The sequence below is a fragment of the Bos taurus genome, chromosome 20 (assembly GCF_002263795.3).
Source record: "Bos taurus isolate L1 Dominette 01449 registration number 42190680 breed Hereford chromosome 20, ARS-UCD2.0, whole genome shotgun sequence".
Classification (NCBI taxonomy): domain Eukaryota; kingdom Metazoa; phylum Chordata; class Mammalia; order Artiodactyla; family Bovidae; genus Bos; species Bos taurus.
Genome location: NC_037347.1, coordinates 52107989 through 52116292, shown reverse-complemented (window position 1 = coordinate 52116292; position 8304 = coordinate 52107989).

The following is an 8304-nucleotide window of genomic DNA, read 5'->3' as shown; positions in this document are numbered from 1 at the left end:
TGTCTACTGGGCTTAGATTTGAGTCATAATGTTCATCCCTCATCTTATGCACCCTGAGAGTTCTACCACATATCTTCTCCCATAGTACTCTTGATGAGAGGAATTCCATATGGTTTATTCCCCGTACCATTTGCCTCTTGGACCCTTAAGAAGCAGTGTATTTGCTTCTGTTTTCTTTTGTTTTGGGTGTGCACAGGATGGTGATTACAATTACACTTCTGCCATGTCATACTCGTGGTGCTAGTGGTAAACAATCCCCTTGCTAATGCAGGAGACATCCTCTGGAGTAGGAAATGGCAACCTGCTCCAGTATTCTTGCCTGAAAAATTCCATGGACAAACGAGCCTGGCAGAGGCCACAAAGGGATGGACACATCTGAGCACGACACCATGTCATACTGTGAAGACACCTGGGGGGTGGTCTGAGGATGCAAAATACCTTCTATTGATATAACAAACTGTGTGCAATATCACTGGCATTGACAGGGATCTCATGCAATATCATACAATTAGCTACAAAAAATGCCGACATCCCATACTAGAAAACTCTATAATTCTCAGCATACATTTAGCCTTAATTTTTCCCTGGTAATATCATGTTTTATAAAATTTAATAATTTTGATACAATTCTAATGTTTCTACTGAAAGAATTTGTAACATAATAGTGATTTAAAGGTTCAATTTGAAACAGTTTTAATGAGTATGAGCCAATAATATTTCTAAAGTTGAGGCTTGCTAACTGCTTTTGAGTACCTATCATATACACCTAATGAATATCTTCATGGTAATAAAATATAAATCAGTCACATTTTAGTAAACACATGTTTTTATTTTAACTATAATGAATCACCACATATAATAAAGTGTTATTCTTAATTTTAATTCAGTGGAGTAATATTATGCATTGATTTTGGCATCACTGTGAATGGAATTTTCTTTGCTGCCCTTGAAATTCGTATCATTCTAACACATACACACATTTACGTATGCACGTGTATATGTCTGTGTACCTATATATAATTTTAATGTTTTAATACTTTAATTTTTGCAGTAATTTTAATTTCACCAGAGTGGTGCATATGTTAAAATTGATTAATCCACATTAATGCATCTCATCACCTGAAGTCCATAGTTTGCACTAGGGTTTTGCTCTTATACATATAGATTTAAACAAAGATATAATAAATGGTATGTGTTCATTATTATAATATTAGGGAGATTATTTTCACCTCTCTGGAAATCCTCTGTACCCCACTTATTCATTTCTCTTTCCTCTCAAATCCCTGGAGACAGCTAAACTTTTTACTGTCTCCACAGTTTTGCCTTTCCCAGCACGTTTTTACTATACAGTTGAAACCATACAGTACATAATGGCTCCTATTGTTCCACATCCTCACCAGCATTTAGTTTTGTCAGTGTTTGGAGTTTTTGGTTATTCTAATAGGTGTATAATGATATCTCATTATTGTTTTAATTTTGTTGATGACGTGATATGGTACACTTTAGATATTTTAAAAATACAATCAAATTAACTGAAATGTGATTTCAGTAGTTTCTTAAAAAGTATCATTTTAGGAATAATATGTCAATGTAAAATTTAAAACAGACGAATTTAGTGAGTTCATGAAATAGATCTTGGACCTAAACTCACAAATAGTACACCATATCTAAAAAGTAAACTCAAAATCACTGGGCAGCCTTGGCAGCTTATAAGAAAAGGTAAACTTGGTTCTTTTAAGAAAAGACCTATATAAGTTTATGTGCATGCTCAATTAAAATAAAATTACCTTATTTGTTTTTAAGTCAAAAACTAAGACTTAGAATCTCAATCATAAAAAATATAAAAAGGTACTAGAGTATGGTTACTATACTTCTCTAAGTCTGAAATATTATCTTTGTAAATTATAACATGAATATAAACATCAGTTACAACATAAAATTTAGCTCATAAGGAATTACTTTTAGCTTACCATCTATTTTATCTATGTGAAATTAAAAATTATATGATGATACCAAACAAATAAAAATACCTATACTTAATTCATCATGATACTGATAAAAGGCAATGATGCTAAACAAAAATAAATGAATGTGATTTAACATACTGCACAAAATTTTAAATTAATTACTGCTATTAATTTTATGTCATTACATAAATATTAAAACTGAAAGCTTATGTGTTATTCAAGTCCAAATACTGCAAATACTTGAGTGACTTGCATTTGATCAATATAGGAATGCACATAAGTCTTTTTAAGGAAATAAATTAAAAATTAATTTATAGCAATTCAGAGACTACACAAAATCAAAATGAACCCAGAAACACCGCTGATCCAAAATGATAGATTATAATACATCCAGCTGACAGTGCAGAAACCAAGTCATCATGAATAAATATAAGAAGAGCCTTGAGCACCTTAATAAAATCCTGTAAATCACTGACTCAATTCCACCTACTGTGTCAGTGACCACAGATACACACATTGGTAAATATGATGGAGCTTAAATTCTGATGATGAAAAAAAGACTGAATAATATTAGTTACCATAGTACTTAGACTTCCTGTGAAAAATTTTGGAGGTACATTAATGTATAAAAATAATTATTACTTATTTTATAATATATTTAATCAATATTTGTGAATATATTCCTTTCTCCTCCTAGATATAAAACGGTTTACTAGTTATCACTTCTTAATGAAAATTTGACAAATTCCTGACTTTGCTTTGAATCTTTTGACTATCCAAATCATTTCTAAAATTCTGGAAACTGGTGTTTCTAAGTCACAATAGTCTTTCTACTGTCAACATTTTTTTCTAAAGGAAATTATATTCTCTTTGATACAGTTTAATTTTCCTAGATTTACTATGGAAGTCTCTGTCTGCCAGAACCTCATTTCATCTCTAAACCCTATATAACTATATCTTCATCAAGTGCTCCAACTAAATGAAGTAAATTAGTGTTCTTCTAGAGGCATTATTTCTTGTGCCTCTTAACATCTGTGAATGGCACGAATGTTTTGTGATATATCTTTACATTTACTCCAAGTTAAACTTTTCATCCTCTTGGAAATATTTTCTAAATCTTGTCTTTCTTTCTTTTTTTCTTGTATCTGGCTTGTATCTGGCTACATATATATACAGATATATGCACATATAGATATACATATGTATCTGGCCTTATATGCATATATTTGTATAAATTCTACATGTATATATAAATTATAATATCTATGTCATAGTATTGTAGCTCATATTTAGTTTTCTCCACTACTACCTGGAAAATGAATAATGTGCTTTTAAATCCTGTGTTTCTAGGATTTAGTATAAGTATAGAGACACATTAAACTTTTTATGAGTCTAATAACCAAATGCTTAAATTTATAATACATAATGCTATGAACAAATAATTAGTAACTCAGAGCACAAAGGTTAGAGCTAAAGAAATAGATTTAGTATGGAGCCAGGTTTGTTCTTCTCTGATACACTGGGACTGAAATTTGAAACTTTTATTAATGATATAAAAGAATTTTGCATAAGAAAATGGTGAGCAGCTGGTTATGATTTGGCTGAATAAATTTGATGTGGTTAGCAGTTAAATGAACAACCAGATATCTGACCTAAGTTTGCATCAGCTGTAATTGCAGTCATCAAAGTTATAATGATGGCAGAGATCCAATATTAATTTTCTGGTTCATCTTAGGTTGGGGAAGATAGTAAATTATTTATGAAACAGGGAAGCTTGGAAGAGTGAAAATATTATGCACAAATAACAAGGTGTGAGAATTTGGGGTGGACACAATGAATGATAGAAATCAATTCAAAATATTTTTATCCAATTATTTGGTGATTTGTTCTCAATTCAATGGCACCAGTTGGGAGATTTAAAAAAATAATTGGAAATATCATATATTTTATTCAATAATTGTAAACTACAAAACTATAACATGTTCAAACTTGAGAAAACATTAACGTCTTAGTGTTTATTGATCATGTATGTATTCAATACATTAAAAAAACCAAAACTTGGAATACACTAAAAAAAAATTAAATACAGTCTTCTTGAGTTTAAAACATTCTTAATATATTTGCATTTAGTAGTTTTTTTTGTTGTTGTTGTGTCACTAAGTCTTGTCCAACTCTTGTGATTCCTTGGACTGTAGGTCTCCAGGCTCTTCTGGCCATGGGATTTCCCAAACAAGAACACTGGAACGAGTTGCTATTTCCTTCTCCAGGGAATCTTCGTGACCCTGGGAATCAAATCTGCGTCTCCTGCATTGGCAGGCAGAATCTTTACCCCTGAGCCACCAGGAAAGCTCATTTAGGAGTTAAAAAATATATTATACAAAGTTTATCAGATAGCCAGATTTCTGCCTCTTAAAAAAAAACAAACTTTCATTGCTGCTTTTTCTCTTCCAAAATACAATATTTGGAGATGTCATAGGTACCAAAAAGCAACTAATATGAGAGCTTAATTTAACCAAAAAAAGAAAGAAAGAAAGAAAAAGGAAGGAGGAAAGGGAAAAAGAAAGAGTGAGAGAGAAAGGGAGGGAACAGTGGAGAGAGAAAGTAGGGGGGCAAGGGCGGGAGGAATAAAGACAGGAAAAAGGAAAAAAAGGTCAGAGCCCACTATGAGACTCTATGATTTGTTGTTCAGAGTGTAAGAGGAGAAGCCCCCAGCGATGAGTGTAAGACGATGGTTTTAGTCATATGTTTTATTTTCCCAACATTGTGCTTCTACCCCATCAGTATGACAAAGCATAAATGCAACAACAGTATGTTACAGGGTCAAATGACCACAGCAAACCAACTCGCAGAGCCTGCAGGCATCGGGCTGGATAGGAGGCAAGGCCCATTGCTCAGGTTACATGCATTTTCTCCTGACCTTGGCATACTACAGTGCGGGGAGCGAGCTCCGCCTCTGGCAAAGGTCATGAGGAAGGAGGATTGGCATACGCAGAGGCGGGATCAAGCCTCAGGAGTCTCCCTGGAAATTCTCGAGCAATCTACCCCCAAAACCAGAGTCTGCCTACTTTCTGCTTTGTGCTTTCACCTACACCTCTGACTTTACGGGGGGCTGTCCCCCACGACCTCTCTGAAAAAAGAGTTAGCTTACAGCTCCAGTTAATAATTCCTGGGTGTGACAGTGTTTAACCTACAAACTCCTTTGGAAATCCTCTAGCCTGCCTGAATAGGTTTTTCCGGCCACATGTGATTGTTCAGAGCCTCCCAACTGTGAGAGGCAGGAGATGTTCTAAACTGTCTAAACACAGATTCTTTTGAGTAGTTAAAAGATTGATTAGAAATTGTATTGGTGAAGGGATTTTCACTTGTTGGGCCAATGTTTGCTGCTAAGTTTCCATATCCCTTACCTGCTGTGTCCCTGGCAGTGTATTGATTAATATAGTTGGTGTAAGTAGTAGCTGTAATGTTTGTAACCTGGGACCCTTGAGTTAATTCTTTTTCTTGTTATAGCCCACCACACCTTTGCTCTGTAGGAATGCAACTTTATCTAATGCTTTTTGGAGGCTGGCGCCTGACTTGAGAATAATCACCTTTAGAGAAAAAGGCCTCCGGGCCAGAAGATGATGCAAATCACCTAAACTTTTGCATATGATATGTTTGCAGGAAGAAAGCCTGGCTTACTGCATGACTCTACCCCTTCCCCCATTATCCTCTATGCATAACTTAAGGTATAAAAACTACTTTGGAAAATAAAGTGCGGGCCTTGTTCCCCGAAACTTGGTCTCACCATGTCATTCTTTCTCTTACCTTCTGGCTGAATTATTCAGCCTCTTTTCTACACTGAATTTCCTCACTGAGCTATCCTTATTTCAGCCTCTTTTCTCCACTGAATTTTCCTACTGAGCTATCCTCATTCTATTACTCTTTATATCCTTAATTAACGTTTAATTAAGCAATTGTTTCCTGATCTTCGCCGACGCCGTCCCCGCTTCGAATTCCCTGGATCCACCGGGGCTGGACCCCGGCACTACAGCTCAAGAGAAGCTTTGGCAAGAGCACTTCCTCTGGCAGAGCACAGGGAGAATTATTCTTTGGTTAGTGGGTGTAAGGGAAATGTAGCAATTGCTTGAGCCAGATTGTAACACTAGAGCATCTAAACAAAACTAACATTCACAAAAAAACATCCTCTGCCACGTTAGGAGGCATGCTAACCAGGACCTGAGCTCTAGGCTCTCACACATAACCCACTGAAAGTGTAAGATGTAAAAGTAAAGGTGTAAAAGTGAATGTGTTTCACTTTCACTTTGAGACCACGGTCATGTCTGACTCTTTGCGACCTCATGGACTGTAACCCACCAAGCTACTCTGTCCATGGAATCCTCCAGGCAAAAATACTGGAGTGTGTAACCATTCCCTTCTACCAGGAAATCTTCCTGATCTAGAGATAGAACCCAGGTCTCCTGTATTGCAGACAAATTCTTTACTGTCTGAGCCATACATAACCCCAGAGAAACAGAAGTCTAATGGTTAAAAATACAACAGTACTCAACTGACCTAAAAGAAACACCACAAACGAAAAAGTCTATAACAAATGAAGCAGAGTCACTCACCCAGCATAAGTAAATATTGAAAATAAATTTCCATATATTCCCAAAGAGTTTAGAAAAAATTAGAGAGCAGAATTAGAATAACCAAATAATGAAAAAGAGCAAGTACTAAATAGGGAAAGATAAAAGTAAAGTCAAATAATTACCGAGAAAGGTAATGAATGTATTTAATATCAGAATAGAGACAGAATAAATGAATGAGGTGGAATAATAAACCAAAGACTCATCCCCAAAAGTATAAGGAAGAGAAAAATGGAGTCAATGTATATCAGAACACTTATGTGACATGGAGTTTAGACGTAACATGAACATATTGCAAAATATTAATGGCAGGGAAGAAATAATTGAAGAAATTACCCAAAATCGCCTGTACTTAGTAAAGACATTAGCCCTCAAAATGAAAGAATTAACGCATTTCTAGTCAGTAATAATAAAACATTACTGAACCACACAACAGTAAAAATTAATAATAAAAAATTGGAGAAAAATCATTAAGCCTCTAAAAAAAAAAACCAGGTCATCCAAAGTCAATAGAATCAGATTGAAATAAGATTAATCAACTGCAATAATGGATATAAGATGATCGTGGAATAGTAAGTTCAAAGTAGTACAGGAAAATAAATTTAATTTTATAGCAAGCAAAATAACTATTTAAATCTGAAAGTAATTTAAAGATATTCTAAGTCACACAAGATCCTTTTGGAAATAAGAAAATTTGGAGAAAATCAGTCATAAAAGAAATGCAAGCACAAAAATGCATATATTAGAGAAGTAAATAATTAAGGAAATACTTTTTTTGTCCACAAAAATAAAATAAGAATATTTATAAACACCACACACACACACATTAGTAAAATTAACACATTTCTTTTGCAATTGCCTCTTTACCCTGGTGCCTCTTCATTTCTCTTTTTCTATAATAATCAGAGAAACCCCATGAAATATTGTAATGCATGTGGTAAATGACTAAGGTTGTACTCAGAATCAATCTTTACCTCTTTCTAGGGTAAATTCCAAAAGTGGGAGGCTGAGATGCAAAGCATTTTATTTCCCAGAGGCCCTGGTGACGAGGGTTTTGGATTCAGGTAGGTTCTGTCACTTTGCTGCATGAGGGATTTGGAAGCAGCACTGGGATAAGAGTGTGGGTTACTCTTTGAGCTATTGCTGTTAGGCAAGCAAAGTCCTGGGAAAATTGAAGGAATTTGACAGCAGAGTGTCCTCCAAGTCTGGAGAATAGCTTCATTGCTGTTAAGTGGTTATTGTAAGAGTAGCAGTTGCTTCCTACTCGTTAAATACCAGCTACCTTCAAGTCAATACCTTCAGTGGATGGTTTGTGATTCCTTCATTAGAGGATTGTCTGAGAAGTAAAGATACCCAGAATATTTCAAAGGAATGACAGTGAATGGATTATTAACAGATGTGTGGGCAGGGGTAAGGGACCACAGAAAGGGTTAAGGACCACAGAAGTGCCCAACATGAATGGCCATCACTTGAGCTAAAGGATGGTTGGTGAATACAAAATGTTATTGGAGCCCTGGGAGAGCTCAAGTTTAGGAAGATTTACCAGGCAAGAATGATGTCTTCAAGATTAGACTGACACTGTTTTAATATCTAATTATGTGTGTTAAATTTCTTTAGTTTTAAAATCTCTGTTAAGTTTTTCTATTTCCTGCCACAAAATGTAAATCCTGAATTAAAAAGTTGCTGTCTTGATCCCATGTCCTTATAGCACC